The 19,280-nt window shown below is 45.9% G+C and overlaps 1 protein-coding gene across 6 annotated transcripts in view; it reads right to left on the reverse strand.

The window, feature by feature from the left end:
- Positions 1 to 19,280, reverse strand: part of HSDL1 (hydroxysteroid dehydrogenase like 1) — a 393,114-nt gene that overhangs the window by 233,930 nt on the left and 139,904 nt on the right. The gene's annotated exons all lie outside the window — the stretch shown is intronic.

Below are 19,280 nucleotides of genomic sequence, written 5' to 3' on the forward strand. Positions count from 1 at the left end.
CCTAGTACCCTGTTGTCGTGGAGGTGTGATGGGCTCCAAAGGCGGCATATCAGGAAGGGAAGCCCTCTTGGAGGATTCCGCCGCCCTCCGCCGATCCCCCTCGTCGAGCAGGGAGATCGAACGACGAGGGGGAGGGGGCGGACCGCCCCCTGGAACCGGGGCCGGAATGTCACCCTGAATGTTGGCGATAAGCCGGGGTCCCATAGTCTGCATAAGCTCGACAAACTGAGCTTCTAGCAGGGATCGAAGCGAAGCCGATATGGAGGGATCCGCACCGAAAGGGGGTCCTCCTGCACGGTCTTCGCGTTCCTTCGTGGCCAAGTGCTTCTGCTTGCTAGCTTTAGGCACTTTGATGACCACGGGAGGGACAGCGGAAGGCGGTACCTGAACCGAGGAGACGGAGGCAGGCGCCGATGCTGAACTCGATGCTGAAGCCGGTGCAAACGATGCGGGCTTCACGATGCTCGATGCAGGAGTCGTAGATGCAGGTTTCGAATGGACCGGCGAAACCTCAACAGACGTAGAAGCAGACATGTCCTTGGCAGTCTCCATCTTGAACATCGACTCCCAGAGCAAGCAGCGCCGTTTGAACGAGCGCGCAGTGAGCGTGGAACAAGGCCGGCACGATTTCGGAACGTGTTCCGGACCAAGACACTGAAGGCAGCGTCGATGCGGGTCCGTCAACGAAATCGCACGCTGGCACTTGCTGCACTTTTTAAAACCGGTGATTGGTCGGGACATAGGCCAGAAAATCGACGCTGCAAGGTCGAAGGCACTAGGCCGCAGCCACGAGGCCGGCCCGGCCGAACCGCCGGAAGAAATAATTTTAGAAAAGTAAATTAAAAGTGAAATAAATTCAAAGAAATAAACAAAAACGCGGGTTAAAGAAGGCAAAAAACTGAAATTCAGTCAGCGCAGAATGAAGATAAACTTCTCAGCTCCGCGGAAAGAAAAGAACTGAGGAGACACGCCCGGTACATCGGGCGGGAAGGCACTGGCGCATGCGCGGTGCGGGCATCTCGAAACTTCTGAGTTTCTTCAAGCAAGACATGCTTGCAAGATGTCCGTATCGTGGCTCTGTCGGATGACATCACCCACTAGTGAGAATACCTGCCTGCTTGTCCTGGGATAATGATGGTGTACAGGGGGTTGGGAGGGAAGGAAAGGAAGAAAGTTGCTGCATGTGGGAGGGGAAGGGAAGAAGGAAATCTGCTGCACAGGGGGATGGGAGGGAAGAAAGAAAAACTGCTGCACAAGGGGGAGAGGAAGAATTGATGGACATGGGGTGGAAGAGAGGAAGGACCAGAAATAACAAAGAGGTAGAAAGAGGTGAGAGGGAGAAATCCTGTATATGGTGGAGGGAAGACATGCATAAAAAAGGGAGAGGGAGAAATGTTAGATATAGGGTGGAGGGCAGGGAGAGATGATGCACAGGAAGAGAGAAAGAAATCTTGCACATGATAATGGGGGGGGAGGAGGAAGGGAAGGATGCTGCATGGAGGGGAATAAAGAGGGTTGACCCAGGGCACAAGACAGGAGAAGAGAGAGAGAGAGAGATGGTAGACAGTGGAAAAGAAACAGAAATGTTGAATATGGTAGTGGAAAGGAGGGAGAGAATGCTGCATGGGGAGAGGGATGCAAAGGAGGGAGAGAGATATTAGATATGGGGAGGATGAGAGGGAGGAATAGATATACAGGAGATTGAGGCAGAGGAGGATCTAGGAGCAGAAAGGAGTGATGGAGAGATGCCTGGTAATGTGAGGGAAGAGAGTGGGAGAAATGCTGGACCATGTGGGAGAGTGCAGCTGGGAAGAAAAGACAGGCAAAAGTCAGGCTACAAGGGTGGGGAGAGAAGGAAGAGAGAGCACATGCTGGACTATAAGGGTGGAGGAAGAAAGAACCATGAAGGAGAGGTCAGGAGGGGGAGGAAGGGTTGGTAAGGAAAAGGATGAGAGATCAGTTAAAGCTGAAAAGTGAAAAAGAGGAAAAGAAAGGTAAGAAAGAGGCAGAAAAGAGCTAAAAAGGAATTATTAATATGTCAGAGGCAGGTATAGCAAGGGAATAGATAGGAGAGAGGAGAAAAGACAAATGGTTAGCAACTACTTGAAGGAGAATTAACAGATAATAGACAGGAAAGCAGAAAAGAGAAACTGGAAGTAATATGATATTGATGGACAAATAAAACATCCAGACAACAATGGTAGGAAAGAACTATTTTATTTTGAATGTTTTAAATGAAATATGGTTACTTACCTATTTTTACCGTAACAGGTGTTATCCAGGGACACAGGGCAGCATATTCTCACACATGGGTGACCTCCAAGCTAACCAGAATGGGATGGTGGGATGGCCTTTAGGAAAACAAATTTTATAATACTGCTTGGCCGAAGTGCCCATCCCATCTGGAAAAAGATTCCAGGCAGGAATGATAGGTGAAAGTATGAACCAAGGACCAAGTAGCAGCTTTACAGATCTCATTAATAGGGACAGAAAAAGCTACTGAACCTACCAGAGTTCTGACTAAATAGGCTGTGATAAGACTGTAGTTGCAGCCCAGCCTGAGTATAACAGAACGAGATGCAAGTAGTCAATCGTTTTCTTGGAAACAGGATGTCCCAGCTTGTTAGAAACAAAGGAGACAAACAGTTGAGGCCGTGTACTGTGGAGATAATAGGCCAATGCCTGTTTACAATCCAGAGTGTGAAGAGCTGGTTCTCCAAGATGAGAATAAGGCTCAGGGAAGAATACTGGAAGAACAACGGATGGATCGAGAGTAAAGAGAGGGAGGAACTTATAAAGAGGAATACCGGAAAAGGTAGGGCCCCCACGAACACATGACGCTCCCTTACTTGTCGAGCAGAAGTCAGGGAAATGAGAAAGAATACTTTCCAAGAAAGGAATTGCAGATGAGCCAAAGAATTTGATACAAAGCGAGACTACATCAATTTAGCAAGGACCACCAAAAGATCCCAACCAGTGGAGATGGGTTGCGAGGCGGTTGAACCATAAAAACCCCCAAAAACCCTTAATGGATCTGGAAAGCAAAGGATGAAGAGAAAGAAATGTGTCATCCATGGGTTGATAAGAAACATAGATAGTACTGATATGGACTCTAATTGAAAAAGAGTTGAGGCTAAAATCAGACAAAGAAAAGAGAATCCAATACTGAGGAAACAGAGGTGGATTCCAAATTCCAGTAATGAAGGTGACACAAAGCAGAAAAGCAAGTTCATTTTGCTGAGAACACTGCTGAGTAGACATTGTATATAAATATCCTAGAGGAATTCTGACAGGCTGAAAAAGAGGAAGAGCAGCTGAGCTGAGCTCGATAGTACCAAGCAGTAAGGTGAAAAGATTAAAGTTTGGAATACAGAAAAGATGCTCAACTTTGCATGAGAAGAAATGGAAAAAATTGTGGAAAAGGAAATGACTCCTAGATACTGGTGAAAGTACTATGGTCATCCAAGACATACAATGGCTATAAGTTTAATTTTTGCTGACTCTTACCTGAGTCAGACAAGAACCGAAAGGACGAGAGAAAAAAAGGAAGGAAAACGCATAGAGAAACTTATGTGTCCAATCCAGAAGAAAAAAGTCCTCTTCCAGGCAAAGAAGAAAGTACTGCCTGGAGTCGAAGAGGGTGACTTGTGGTTGAAAGGGGATGCAAATAGGTCGATGAGGAAATCCCTACTGAAAAAGGGGATTGACAAAGAACTGGAGAGTTGATCGTCTATTCATGAGGTCGCAGAATTCTGCTGAGTCTGTGAAAATGTCAAAGAGCAATTGCCGAGTGTCAGAGCTTCATGCCCTGCTGACAAAGAAGGAGGGACCATTCTGTAGTACTAATCGATACAATACAGCCAAACCAAATGTCCATGCAAACTAGAAGGACATAAGCTGACACTGCAGGCTGAAAAGCCATGAGAGCATAGAAAAAAACACTTTGAAAAACAAAGAGTGTAAGGATGACATGAAGTTGAGTGGAACAAAAAAGCCCCCTGGAGAGATGGGAAAAATTTATTCAACACTGCAGAGATTTTGGAAAATGTGTTGAGACAATGGTCAAAAGCTTGGACCACTGTTATGCCAGGGACCATTAAAGCGACCCAAGTAAAAACTTCTCAGATGGGATTACATAGACTGTGAAGGCCATGAGAGGTAAGAAAAAAACCATCATTTGCCTAGGCAAGAAGGATGGAAGGAGAAAAGTGTAAAACAAAGCTGGATTAAAGTGGTCTGGCTTTGATGAGGGAGGAAAAACTGAGAAGAGCAGTAGCGATCACAACTCTGATGAATTAGAAAACCCAAAGGGGTCGGAGTTGAGAGTTTGGAAAAAAAGAAACGAAGCTCAACTGTCAAAGGAAAAATTTGCTGAACTGCTAGTGCTTACCCCTTGCGAGGAAGAAGCGTGAAGTAGCCAATCAATTAGATAGGTAATAACAATAGCTTTATTTAAATCTCGTCATACCTTTCCATTCAAGATGGTTTACAACAAGAGAGGCTGCAGAAATGCAGCTAAGTTACATCAAGAGCATGAAGGCAGGAGCATGCAAGTAGTCATAGAGGAAATCGTCTGAGAAAGTTTAAATGAATTTATCGAATAAATGGGTTTTCATTGATCTTCTGAATGATTGGTATGACGATGAATTAAGGAGTAAGTCACTTAGAGCAGTGTTCTTCAACCTTTTTACACCCGTGGACCGGCAGAAAAAAAAGAATTATTTTGTGGACCGGCAAACTACTAGGACTAAAATTTAAAAACCCCGTTTCCTCCCCATCTTTGCGAGCTCGGTCCCGACAAATCATCTGATCCCATCCACACAAGCCTCAGTTATGATTTTATATTGAATGTATTTTATAAAAGTATAAAAAGAAACAATATTCTGTACAATTGTCATTTTATAAATACAAATAATTCAGAGCAAGGATCAACAAAACCCCTGTCTCCCCTCCCCTTCACATATATCCCCTCTACTATCAAGAAAACTGAACAAGCCAAATTATTACAGAATGCTACACAGAAATATCATGCTAACAGAATACTGCAGTCACACATGACAGGAATAGTTTAGGGGAGTGCAACTAGGGCAACTGCCCCCTGGTCAGAGAGCGCCCTAAGCCAGCTGGAAGCTAAAGAAGCACTGCCTGGGTTTTGCAGTCCCCAGTTATGTCTAACACCAGCTCTAGCAGGATATATATTTCAAATCTGATATATTCTTTTTTTTTTTTTTTGTTCAAAAATTTTTTATTGGTTTTAAGAAAAACATACAGATATATGGAACAATGATAACTGACTGTCATTACCTTTTCCTCTCTAAGATATTTATGTATAATAAATCTGATATATTCTAATCACAAAATAGAAATAAAATTATTTTTTTCTACCTTTTGTCGTCTTTGGTTTCTGCTTTCAATCTTCTTTTCACTCTCTTCCTTCCAGCGTCTGCCCTCTGTCTCTTCAATCCAGCATCTGCCCCTTCCATCCATTGTCTGTCCTCTCCCCCTTCCATATGGTATCTGTCTACTTTCTATGCCCCTCTCCCCTTTCCATCCAGCTTGTGCCCCCTCTCTCCTTTTTACATGATTCATTCCAGCTTCACTGCTCTCTTCATTTTTATCTCTCCTACACCAGATCTATCATCGTTGTCCCTCTCTGCTTATTTTTCTGCTGACTCCTTCCTATCATCAATCTCTCTACTTTCTCATGCCTGTGTCTCCCCTTCCCCTCCTCTAATCTCTCTGCCAGCTGTTTCCTTCTTTTTTTCATTCTCCCTTCCTTCCTCCTCCTGTCCAGCAGTAACTCTCTTCCCTTCCTCCCCTCCCAGCAGCATCTCTCCTTCTCCCTCTCCTGTAGCAGCTGTCCCTTTTTTCCCTTGCCCAGCAGCTTCCAAGACTCCTTTCCCTCCTCCCCTCCCAGCAGCATCTCTCCTTCTCCCTCTCCAGTAGCAGCTGTCCCTTTTTTTTCCCTTGCCCAGCAGCTTCCCAGACTCCTTTCCCTCCTCCCCTCCCAGCAGCATCTCTCCTTCTCCCTCTCCAGTAGCAGCTGTCCCTTTTTTTCCCTTGCCCAGCAGCTTCCCAGACTCCTTTCCCTCTTCCCCTCCCAGCAGCATCTCTCCTTCTCTTTCCCTCCAGGTCCAGTAGCAGCTGTCCCTTTTTTTCCCTTGCCCAGCAGCTTCCCAGACTCCTTTCCCTCCTCCTCTCCCAGCAGCATCTCTCCTTCTCCTTCCCTCCAGGTCCAGTAGCAGCTGTCCTTTTTTTCCCTTACCCAGCAGCTTCCCAGATTCCTTTCCCTCCTCCCCTCCTAGCAGCATCTTTCCTTCTCCCTCTCCAGTAGCAGCTGTCCCTGTTTCCCCTTGCCCAGCAGCTTCCCAGACTCCAATAATGGCTTTCTCCCCTCCCAGCAGCTCTCCTTACTTCTCAGTGCAGTGATTCAGGAAGGCAGCCTCGGGTCCTTTGTTGGGTTGCGCCGCCTCTCAGGAAAGAGGAAGTTGCATCATCAGAGGCAGCCGCGACTCAGCAAAAGCCCCGAGGCTGCCTTCGTGAATTGCTGCGCTGGGAAGTAAAGGAGAGCTGCAGAGAGGGGAGAAAGCCACAGTCGGAGGCTCCCCAAGATCTCTCCGGCCCAGCGCAGACTTCAGATGTTGATCTTGCCGGCCCTGCGCAGACCAGCAAAAATTTCCTGCAGACCGACACCGGTCCACGGACCGGCGGTTGAAGAACTGTGACTTAGAGCATTGTTCTACCTTCCTGCTTGGAAGGAAAGTGTCTTGTTGAGGAATCTTTTGAAACTGGCATCCTTTGGGATTTGGAAAGGTGAATAATAGTGTTCTGCGTGAGAGGTGGAGTTTGTTTTGGAGAACAAAGTGTTTCAGAAGGTAGGTGGGTGCAGTACCGAATAGTGTTTTGAAGCATAGACAACTGAATTTGAAAATTATTCTGGCCTCTACTGGTAGCCAGTATAATTTTTTGAAATATGGAGTGATGTGGTCGGATTTTTTCAGGTAAAAATCAGTTGTATGGCTGTGTTTTGGATTGTTCTCAATCTTTTGGTAGTTTTTTTTGTAGGATCCTAGGTAAATGATGTTGCAGTAGTCCAGTGAGCTTAGGATTAATGATTGTACTAACAGTCTGAACGATGCAAAATTGAAATATGGTTTTATTGTACGTAGTTTCCATAAATGGCAGAAGCATTTTTTTTACTAAGATGTTGGTGTGGGCGTCGAATTTCAGTTGTTGGTCACTCCTAGGATTTCAGAATTTCAGTTGTTGGTCAGTTGTTGGTCACTCCTAGGATTTTTATGGTGGGGTTAATAGGAAAGTTTCTCCCTTGTAAGCTAACTGATGGTATTTTGTATTTGTTCATTGGGGTGGCCATGAATATTTTGTTTTTTTCAGGGTTAAGTTTTAGTTTGAAGTTTTTTGTCCATTGTTCTACGTGATCAATGACAGATGAAATGAAGTGTCTGGTTTCAGTTGATAGTGTAAAGAAGGGGATGATTGTGATGTCATTAGTGTATATGTATGTTTGGAGATTTAGTATGGATAGTTCATGGCCTAGCGAAGACATGTATAGATTGAACAGGGTTGGTGATAGTGGGGAGCAAGTTGGTCCAAGATTGGGAGTAGACTTGTTCACTGATGACTTGGTAGGATCGGTTTTTCAGGAAGCCTTTGAACCAATGTAACACGTGGCCAGAGATGCCTATGCATCTAGAAAACTTAGTAGTACCTGTTCTACCAGGTCGAACACACTGCTTCAGGTCGAATTGGAGAACTAGTCCAAGTTCCCTAATGTTAAGTATACGGAATGGTAATCCATTATGGCTGTTGCAGTGCTGTAGTGTGTACTGAATCCTGATTGATATTTGTGCAGTATTGAGAATTTTTCCAGGTAGGGGTCGTCAGATCGGTGTTGATCAGTCCTTCCATCAATTTGGTAAAGAAAGGGATGTTGGCTACAGGTCTGTAGTTGGTGACTGTTGATATGGGATTCTTTATGTTTTTTTACGATGAGTGTTGATGAGAATGACACAGGGGAAGTCACTGTTTGTCCTGTATCGGTAGCATGGAATACTGCTATACCTTGGGTTTTGGCCAGGTACTAGTGATCTGGATTGGCCACCGTGAGAACGGGCTACTGGGCTTGATGGACCATTGGTCTGACCCAGTAAGACGTTGGTCAGAATTCACTACTAGACATTAGAAGTGAAATCCAGTCAAAGAGCATGGCCTTGAAGGAGGAGGGAGCTGATTTCATGATTATGGTAGGCAGTTGTCTAGGAGGCAGTAAGAACTGGCATTTTTTTTGTAAAGCTTGAGAAATTGGAACCAGTTGGGGCTTTCAAAGTGATTCCAATAACTGTCTGCTGGGGTTGTTTCTGTGTGTATGTGGTCGATAGGGGGAAGTTTAGTGGGGAGTTTTGGAAGGAGGTTCTATGTTTGAGAATTTTTGTTTTGAAGAGGCAAAGTTCTCTGAAGATGGTATTGGGTGGAGGAGGATTTTTTGAGGTGGTCTATCTCAAATAGGGTATTAATTAATCTGAAGAGTTCTTTGCTATTAGTTGTGGAGGATCCTGTTTTGTTAGAGTAGAAGGTACGACATTTTCCTTAGTGATTCTTTTGTACTTATTTATCTTAGATCTCCATATTGCTTTATCCTTTTTGTTCTTTGTTTTGTTCCATATTCTTTCTAGTTGTCGTGCCTTTTGTTTTAGTGTTTTACCAGCCATCAAATTATGTGTTGTCCTCATTTTTCCTTTCTTTAGGGGTGCAATTTTGTCTAAGATTTGATTGCTAAAGTTGGTCCAATTAAAATGAACTCCTTATCAGTGTTTTTAAAAATTTTTTTAAATATATCTTTATTAATTTTTCAGTCTAAAAACAGTACTAAAGGAATACATACAAGTAATTTGAAAAACAGCATATACATCAGTCAATAAATATATATAAACCATTTTCACACACCCCCCCACACACACACCCTTAGTCCAATGTATTCAATAAAATTATAATATAGTATTTCTCTCCCTCCCACCAACCTCCCCTGGATGTGCAATCAAAACCGAAAATAGGAAAAACAAACCATTTAATTAAGATTGATAAAATTGGTCAATGGACCCCGCATCAGTTTGAACAACTTATTATTACCCATTAGTTCAGAATTCATTTTCTCATATTTATAACACAAGCATAATGAATTCTACCAAAAGGTAAAATTTAATCTGTCAAAATTCTTCCAATTTTTAGTCATCATTTGCATGGCTACTCCGGTCATTATACCAAGTAATCTGCTCTTATGTCTATCTATTAGAGGTGTAGGAGATAACAGTGTCTCACAGATAACTGCTTCATACAACAACGGAACCGCAGTCTCCAGAATCAAATTAATATGTCCCTATATAGATTTCCAAAAGTTGAGTATCAAAAGACAATAGAACAACAGATGATCCAGTGTCCCTATGTCTAGATGACAGTGCCAGCATCTATTAGATTTTGAACTATCTAACTTTTGTATCTAACAGGGGTCCAAAAACTTCTGTGCAACAAAAAAAAACATGTTTGTCTCATAGATGCTGATGCTTTACAACTCATCCTCCAAGTCCAAATCTGTGGCCATTGAGTAGCAGAAATTTGTTGCTTTATCTCAATGCTCCAAATGTCACTTAAACTAGTTTTAGGTTTTTTATTCAGATATTAATTTATACCCACTTGGCTGCCTGATGCCCTAGCAAATCTGTCTGGAAGCATAGGCCCGGCAAACTATACTGATTTTTTAAGTTGCGCCAATCAGAGAACCCCTTATGAATGGCCTGCTTCCACTGCAACCACTTATATGTTTGAGGACTTTGCAATGCCGAATGATTGTTGCAGTTGTGCAAAATCAAGCATTTTTCCATTTGATAATACATCATCTAAAGTACATAAACCTGCCTGCGGCCAATGTTTCCAGAGGATCTTAGACTCACCAATTTGAATCTTGGAGTTCAACCATAAGGATTGATAAGTGGATTGTTATACTGATATAGATGTTAAATTATCAATAAATTTTAAGGTTTTCCAGGTGGCAAAAAGAATGTTATTGTCCTTATAAATTCTGGGTAATTTGATACTCAATATATGACATAACCGTAAAGAGGGCATAAGTTGCCATTCTAAGTAAAGATGCTCCAAGGCTCCAAGGCTTCAAGAAGGATCCAATACATACCCTGACATATCTGAAGAACGGTTTGAAATTTCGTGTCTCCCTGGCTAGCCTCTCTTCATACTCTCTTTTGGCTTTTCGAACCACACATGCTTTCCGTTCGGTATGCCTACTTCAACCTTGAACTTAATCATATTATGATCACTGTTTCCCAACGATCCCACTACTTCCACTTCCTTTGCAGGTCCCCTTAGTCCATTTAGGATTAAATCCAGAGTGGAATTTCCTCTCGTCGGTTCTCTAACAAGCTGCTCCATGAAGCAATCTTGTATAGCCTCCAGGAATTCTGTCTCCCTAGCGCATCTTGAGCTTCCAAGACTCCAGTCTATCCCAGGATAGTTGAAGTCTCCCATAACAACTGTGTAACCGCTTTTGCATTCTCGCTTCATCTCGGCATCCATTTCTTTATCGCTATCTCCGGTTTGCCCGGGTGGACGATAGTATAGGCCCATCTTTATTTCATTGCCCTTTCCTACCCGGTATTTTAACCCATAGCGATTCCAGTTTGTTGATCATCTCCGCTGTGTCCATTCTTGTCGATTGTATGCTTTCTTTTACGTATAGGGCTATTCCTCCTCCTTTCTGACCTGACCTATCCCGGCGATAGAGCTTGTACCCCGGCAGTGCTGTATCCCATTTGTTTTTCCTCATTCCACCACGTTTCAGAGATTCCAATGATGTCTATGTCCTCTGCATTGGCCATGGCTTCTAGCTCCCCCATTTTGTTTCTTAAACTCCTTGCATTAGTATATATGCAGTTTAGATCCTGGCATTTTGTCGTCTTCATTTCTTTTCCCTGTGCTTCGGTCTTTGGTGTCTTCTCTTTTGCTACAATCTTTCTAACCTCCTCTTCTGGGTTAGTTGACTCCAGCCTAAGACTGAGTTTTGTTTTGGATTTTGTTTTTGAAACTCTGCATTTTTGGTTGGGCATTTAAGAAGCTGAAAGTGTCTTTTTGGGGAGAGGTTTGCAAACACATAGGGAGGGAATTTGAAGGCTGTGTTGTAAAGCTTTTGGAAAGGCAAACCTTGGACACTCTCCACTGCCCAGCAGTGCTGTTGAAGCTGCTGGAGGCTTCTGTTTTGGGAACTGTGATCTTTGAGGATACCAGAGCAGAGAACTATATTGTTTTTGTATTAATACCTGCTGGAGAGCAGGCAGTGGGAATCCTGAGAAAAATAGCTCTGAGGAAAGCAAGTCCTCAGGGGAGAAAATTATTGACTAGTGTTTGGAAACTCAGTTGCCTAGCCTGGGCCAATCAGGCCTTAGGATTAGTGGGGATGGGCGGACCCGCTATGCCTAAGGCCTGATTGGTCTGGACCAGGCTTCTAGAGCCTGGGCCAATCAGGCCTTAGATTTAGCGGGGGATGGGCCGGGAAGGGCGGGCCCATCTAATTTCCACGAGGCGGGGCCCTGTCGGATGGACGGCAGCAAGACCCGTCCAGCCGACCAACATTTAAAGGTTAGTTGGGGGAGGGAGATTAGTTTGGGGGGGGTTGTCGGGCTTTCCGGCAGGAGGAGTTAGGCATCCTCCTGTCGGCGATTACGAGTTTGGGGGAGAGGGGGGGTTCGGGGTTCCGACAGGAGGAGTTGGGCATCCTCCTGTCGGCGATTACCAGTTTGGGGGGGAGTGGGGTCCGTGGTTCGGGGTTCCGATTGGGGTTCCGACAGGAGGAGTTGGGCATCCTTCTGTCGGCGATTACCAGTTTGGGGGGAGGGGGGTTCGGGGGTTCCGTCAGGAGGAGTTGGGCATCCTCCTGTCGGCGATTACCAGTTTGGGGGGGAGGGGGTTCCGGGGTTCCGACAGGAGGAGTTGGGCATCCTCCTGTCGGCGATTACCAGTTTGGGGGGAGGGGGGTTCGGGGTTCCGTCAGGAGGAGTTGGGCATCCTCCTGCGGTGATGGGACAGGCGGCCGCTATACTTATTGCAGCAGCGAGATCCCTTGTCGCGATCAGTATAGCGGCCGCGTCTACTTACAATGTAGACCAGCATTTTGCTGGCCTACATTTTAAGCGTCTCTTCCTCTACTAGGGAGACGCGTAGGGCCCGCCTAGGTTCGCCTAAGGCCTTTAGGCGAGCTTAGGCATCTTGCGGGCCTCCCTAGGCTCCCGAAGGCGCCTTCAATATGGGCGGCCTGCCTGGGGAGCATTTTTTTTAAAAAACGTGCATTCCCGATTGGCTGATTAGACAGCTGTAGGATGCCTACAGCTGCCTAAAATCGGGACGTACTTTGTAGAATCAGGGCCTTTATGTCTAGCCACTAGGAGCGCTGTAGAGCCTGGTCTGGGTCTGCAGTGTTGCGACAGAATGGATCAAATAGTCCCTTTGCACAATGTACACTTAACGGAAGAACCTCCGATTTGCTCCAATTTATTTTGTATCCAGAAAATTTGCCAAATCTATCAATCAATTCCAGCAAATACGGAATGGAAGATTCAGGATTTTTCAGATGAAGCAAGATATCATCTGCATAAGCAGAGATCTTATATTCCCACCTGCATAAGGAATCCCCTGTATCTCCTTTGCCTGCTGAATGGCCAACAACAAGGGTTCCAGAACAATATCAAAACCCAATGGAGATAAGGTACATGCTTGTCTAACTCCTCTCCCCAGACAAAAAACATTCAGAAAATGTATCATTAATATATAGCCTGGCAGAAGGGGAACTATACAAGGTTTGAATCATTTGAATAAATCTGGAACCAATACCAAACCAATCCATCGCTTGATACATGAAAGTATCCATTCCACTCAATCAAAGTAGAGGTCTGCATGGAACGGGGATCGCGGGGATCCCGCAGGTTCCCCCCCTGACCCATGGGACTCCCACGGGGACGCCCCCTGGCCCACGGGACTCCCACGGGGATGAAAACAGCCTACCTAAATTCTGGCGATGCAGGCATGCAGCTTACAAGTCCGGCATCGCGGCGGGAAATAGCCCATGCTGAGCAGTGAGCTCAGCACGTACACAGATGAAAGCCTTGCTTGCTGATTGGTCCGGTGGCCTGTTTTCATCCCCGTGGGAGTCTCGTGCGCTATGGCTCTAAGTCAGGGGTGCCCAACACGTCGATCGCGATCAACCGGTAGTTCAGGAAGGCAACGTGAGTCGACCGCAGAGCCATCCCGGGCTCAGTGATAGACTCGTGTTGCCGTCCCGATCTACCGGGCCTATCAGCCTTCCTCTCCCTGACGTCAAAGACGCTGACGCGGGCATTAGGCTGTTTTTGTCATTTCGGGGTGGGGGGGGTGGCAGCGGCAGCAGCAGCCTGAAAAAGAATTCATCCTGGAGGGATCGGTGTCATGCTCCGGAGCTTCTACAGCCTTCCTATCTCCCTCTCCCTTCTACCTGCTTCCGGCCACACCCCCTGCTCCGCGGCTCTCTTCGGCAACCTCAGCAGCAGCGATCGACACAAGCTTCTGATGTCGGGGCCTACCCTCTGCGAGTCCCGCTTGTTTCAACTTCCTTTTTCCACAAAGGTGGGACTCGTAGAGGGAAGGCCTCGATGTCGGCAGCTTGTCTTGATCACCGCTGCTGACGAGTTGCTGAAGAGAGCCGCGGAGCAGGGGGGTGTGGCCAGGTGCAGGTAGAAGGGAGAGGGCCAGATGCAGGACTCGTGGGTGAGGGAGGAGAAGAGAGAGAGAAAGAGAGAGGGGAGGGAAACAAAAGGAAATATTTCATACTGGGCTGGGCCGGGAGTGGAGGGAGGGTGGAAAGATTCTGGCTACAGGGTGCAGTAACAAAGGAATAAGGGGGGAAAGCTGAAAATGGAGATAGTGACACAAAGAAGAGAAAGGGTAAGCAGGACCTACTGAATAAGGATAGAGATACAGAGGGGACATGAAGAGGAGGTGAAATAGAGACATAGAAGTAATGCTGAAAAAGTGTGGGGGGGGGAGATAAAGACATTGAAAGGGCAAATGGTGAACATGGGGTAAAGACAGGGACAGAGGACAAATGAAGATTCTGAAAAAGTGGTGAGATAGGGATATAGTGAGATGACACAAAGAAGGGTGATGCTGGAAAATAGGTGGAATGGTAATTCTGACAAACACAGAAGGGAAATGGCTGGATCAAGGAGAGATGGGGCTCAGGCTGGTGGAATGAGGAGAAAATGCCTTGTTGGCCCGGAACTTCCTCTCCTACGTCAGAATTGATGTCAGGGAGCGGAATGCTGATCAGCGCGACGCTTCTGCAGGGAAAGCTTGGGACAGCGGTGGCTTGGGGGCTATTCCCCGATGGCAAGTGGCAGCAAACCGAGTGGCTTGGGGGAGGGCACGGAGAAAGAAAGAAAGGGGGCAGACAGGGAGACAGAAAGAATGGGGGAACAGGGAGACAGAAAGAAAAGTTGGGGGAGAGAATGAGGTCTGGAGGAGAGGAAACATACAGGAGGCTGAAAGAAAGGAAGAAAAGATTGGATGCACATTCAGAAGAAGAAAGTGCAACCAGAGACTCATGAAATCACCAAACAGCAAAGGTAGGAAAAATGATTTTATTTTCAATTTAGTGATCAAAATGTGTCTGTTTTGAGAATTTATACCTGCTGTCTATATTTTGCTCTATGGCTCCCTTTTACTAAACCGCAATATCGTTTTTTAGCGCAGGGAGCCTATGAGCATTGAGAGCAGCGCGAGGCATCAGCGTAACTCCCTGTGCTAAAACCTACTATTGTGGTTTAGTAAAAAGGGAGGAGGTGTATTTGTCTATTTTTGTATTTTGTTACCAAGGTGACATTGCATAGAGTCATCTGCCGTGACCTCTTTGAAAAAACCCGGAATATGAATAATTAACATTTTCTCTGCCTTTCATTGTGCTTTTTGTTTTTTTTAAATTTTATTGTTGTTAGATCATTTTGACTTAGTCATTATAAAAGTAGCTCGCAAGCCCATAAAGTGTGGGCACCCCTGGGGCACCAGACCTCCCTCATACAAAGGCCGGGAATGCAGAGTTGGTTCCATTCTCGGTAGGGGATGCCTTGGTAGGCTCACTGCTCAGCCACTGGGAACCCAGATTCGGTCCTGTTCTGGGTGGAGGACACGGGTGGGGTGGGGTGGGGAGGGGGGCTAGTTTGCGCCATTGTGCAGGCTCACCACTCTGCCTCTGCTGGCAAAAGCACAGTCTGTCCCAATCTAGGGGGAGAAAACCTAGCAGGGACCAGGCTGCACCACAATACTGGCTTCTAGAAAGTACAATGGACTGGGGGGAGAGGTCTAGCAGTGTGTGGCACCATTTGGACTCATGTAGACTTGCACGGCCATTCAGATGCTGACCTGAGGTCCCTTTCCATCCAGCATCTGCCCCTCCTCCTCTTTCCATCCAGCATCTGCCCCTCTGTCTGCTGCTTCTGCCCAGCATCTGATCTGTCTCCTCTCTTCCTCCTTTCCTGCCCCCTCTGTCATCCCATCCATCATCCACCCTTCTTTCTCCCCCTTCCATCCAGCATCTGCCCATCTTTCCCCCCCTTTCAGCCCAGCATCTGCTTCATTTCTCTTTCTCCCCCTTCTATTCAGTGTCTGCTCCATCTTTCTCTTTCCTCCCTTCCATCCGTATCCTCCCCTTCTCCTCCTTTCCATTCAATGTCTTCCTCCCCTCTCCTTTTCTTTACATCCAATCATCTGTCTTTTTCTCTCTCCCCAGGCATTCCAGCTTGTCTTATCTTTCCCCTTTCATCCAGTGTGTCTGATCCCTCCCCATTTCTATCTACAGTCTGTCTCCTCTCTCACCTCCTACATCCAGTATCTACCCCCTCCCACCTGACACCTCAGCCACTGCCAGACTGATGCAAAGCCTTCCCTCCGATGTCAGCTCTAACTTCGGGGGAAAGACTTCTGGGTCAGCTACATATGGCTTGCTGCAGACTGCCTCCAACCCTACTGTTATCTGGACTCGAATGAAGTGGTGGAAGGGAATGCATTTTTGGACACAAAAGTCATGAACTGGGGAGAGAGGAAGGGAGGGAAAGAGATGCTGAGGTGGGGGAGGAATAGAAAGAGAGAATTGGGTGTGGGTGTGTCAATGAGCGGGAAAGAGAGATGGTTGTGTACACACGGCAAATGGAAGAAAGAGGAGAATTTTTGGTCGTAGGGAGGAAGGTACAAAATGTGATAGGGAAGAAAAAAGATGAGAGTGAGAAATGTGGCAATGGGACAGATTGAAAGGATGCAAGAGGGAGGAATATTGGACAGTGGTGAAGGGAATGGAGGGAGAGGTGTGGCATAGTGTTGGAGAGGGGTGATAGAAGGAGAAATGTTGGGCATGGGGCTGGTGGGCAGGCACGAAAGATGAGAAAGAGATAAATGCTGGACCATGGTAGGGGGAACCAATGGACAGCAACAGAAGAATTTACAGAAGATGGGAAAGCGGAAAAAAGAAACTGGGACCAACTTTATGGAAAAACAAGTCTCCAGACAACAAAGGTAAAAAACGGAATTTATTGACTAAAATATGTTAGCTTGGGAAATGTATATGGCAGATGCCTTTGTTTTGTGTTCAAAAGAAAAGGAAATGCATTTCTGGTTTTATTTCTACAGTGTTGAAGTACTTGTTGACCCTTGCTGTGATTGGTGGGGATCCCCAAGCACCGCCAGCAGAGGACCTCCTCTAGAGATGGCCAGAAACTCCCCTCCACCAAGCGCAGCAGTCGCTGGCAGCATCCATGAGCACTGAGGTGCCAGCATCTGTGACTCAGGGACGCTACTGCTGCCTGCCAAGCTTGGCAAAAGGGACCCCCGGCCAACTGCAAAGGAAGTCCTCAGCTGAAAGCTTGGGGGTTTTCATCAGCTGAGTATTTTCTATTTTATATTTACATTAGAGGCTCTGGTAGAAACCATTTTCAAAGTATGTATTCTTCCCAATTAATATTTCCAAATTAATAAGTATCTTTGCTTATTTGTAAATGGGTCTCCACCAGAGCCTTTAATTAACTATTTCTGAAGTTTATAGGGAAGGATGGTGACGGAGGGGATTCCTCGCGGGGACGGGTGGTGACGGAGGGGATTTCCTCGCGGGGACGGGTGGGGATGGAGGGGAATTCCATGCGGGGATGGGTGGGGACGGAGGGATTCCTCACGGGGACGGGTGGGAACGGAGGGATTCCTCACGGGGATGGGTGGGGACAGGAGGGATTTTGGCGGGGACGGGTGGGATTTTTGTCCCCGCACAACTCTCTAAATCAAAGGCCTTCTTTGCATCCAAAGAGACAGCGAAAGCTGGATCATTCATTGTTTTTGATAAATTTAGCATATGAAATGCCAATCTAGTATTATTTGAAGAATGTCTATGAGCAACGAAACCCGTTGGTGCATACCGATCATATAATGGAGAGCCTTGGCTAATCTTAGAGCCAATAGCTTAGCCAGGAGTTTTCCATCCACATTAATTAAAGAAATAGGCCTGTAGTTCGAAACCAAAAGGGGATCTTTATTTGACTTTGGCAAAACAATGGTTAAAGATTCCGCCATAGTACCTGAAATACAACCCTTAGTCAGTTGTGATTGATATAAATTTAGAAGATGAGGTAATAGTATAATTTGGAATGATATGAAAAACTCCACCGTGAAACATTACCACCTTGAGTGGATCCAGCTCTGAGGGACTTCAAAGCTGTCTGGAGTTCCTTAAGTTATAAAGGCGCTTCAAGATTTTCTTTTATATGCTCAGGAACTTTTGGCCCATGAATTAATTTTAAAAATTCTAATCCCTCAATTTATTTATTTGAATAAAGCTCAGAAGAATATAAAGCTTTGTAATAATCCAAGAATTGTAAAATATTTCCAATTTGAGAATGAGTTTTACCTTTCTCATTTTTAATGGCCACAATCTTTACTTTCTTTTTTAGCTTTGAAAAAATTAGCCAATAATCTTCCGCTTTATTCAAGTTTTCATACATACTGAGCTTGCTGGAGAAAACATCTTTCCTAGCCAATTGTGAGGAAATCTCATTATATTTATATTTAGCTTTCAAAAGGGCATGTTAGGTACTCTTTTCCCATTTTGAAGCCAATTGTGACTCTAACGCCAAAATATTTTGTTACAAATTTGAAAATTCCAGTTTTAGTTATTTCCTAATGTGCGCCGAATATGAAATTATTTGCCCTCTCTATTGTAGCTTTAAAAGCATCCCATATAATCTCCAAGAGACTTCCTCTGAGGTGTTGAGCTGAAAATACTCATTCATTTTTGTCTGAATTTCCTCAAAAGTTTGAATCTGCAAGCAGGAGAATCTGATCTGAATCTGATCTGAGCAGGAGAGAGCAGGAGAAAAACAGCTACATAGAGAGGCAGAGGGAGAGAGAAGCCAAAGGGGAAAAAGCAGATAAAACAGCAGGAGAGAGAAGCAGAGGCAGGAGACCAAGAGGGGAATCGGTGAGAGTTAGCTCCACCCCCCCCCCCCGACGTCCCCACTGGAAGCTCCACCTTAAAAGGGGAGGGGGCCAACGGAGCAGAGCTGATCTGAGCAGGAGAGAGCAGGAGAAAAGCAGCTACATAGACAAAGGGCAGAGGGAGAGAGAAGCCAAAGGGGAAAAAGCAGATAAAACAGCAGGAGAGAGAGCAGAGGCAGAAGACCAAGAGGGGAATCGGTGAGAGTTAGCTCCACCCACCCCCCCGACGTCCACCACCGAAGCTCCGCCTTACAAGGGAGGGGCCAACCGAGCAGAGTTGATCTGAGCAGGAGAAAGCAGCTACAGAGAGAGACAGAGGCAGAGAGAACAAAAGGGGGAAAAAAGCAGATAAAAGAGCAGGCGCAACCACAGCAGACCCAGAAGGCATCCGCAGCAGACCGGCAAGCAGACAGCAATTGGAAGCAGCAGACGGAAGCAAGATGTTGAGCTACCGTTTTCTTCATCGTCTGCCATATGTATGACTACCTCCCCTCTGGGAGGCAGTCTTAAGTATGCGCCCGATGTGGAGAAGAGGAGAATCTGAAGAGACAAGTCAGACTCATGGAGGGCAGAATATTGGAACTGGAGGCACTTCAAGCAGGAGAGGAGGGAGACAGAGATGAAGAGAACGTCCAGACAGAGGAAGCAGAGAACAAGACAGAAGACACCATCAAGGAAGAAGTCTGAGAGCTGGAGATGTT

The sequence above is a fragment of the Geotrypetes seraphini genome, chromosome 4 (genome assembly GCF_902459505.1).
Source record: "Geotrypetes seraphini chromosome 4, aGeoSer1.1, whole genome shotgun sequence".
Classification (NCBI taxonomy): Eukaryota; Metazoa; Chordata; class Amphibia; order Gymnophiona; family Dermophiidae; genus Geotrypetes; species Geotrypetes seraphini.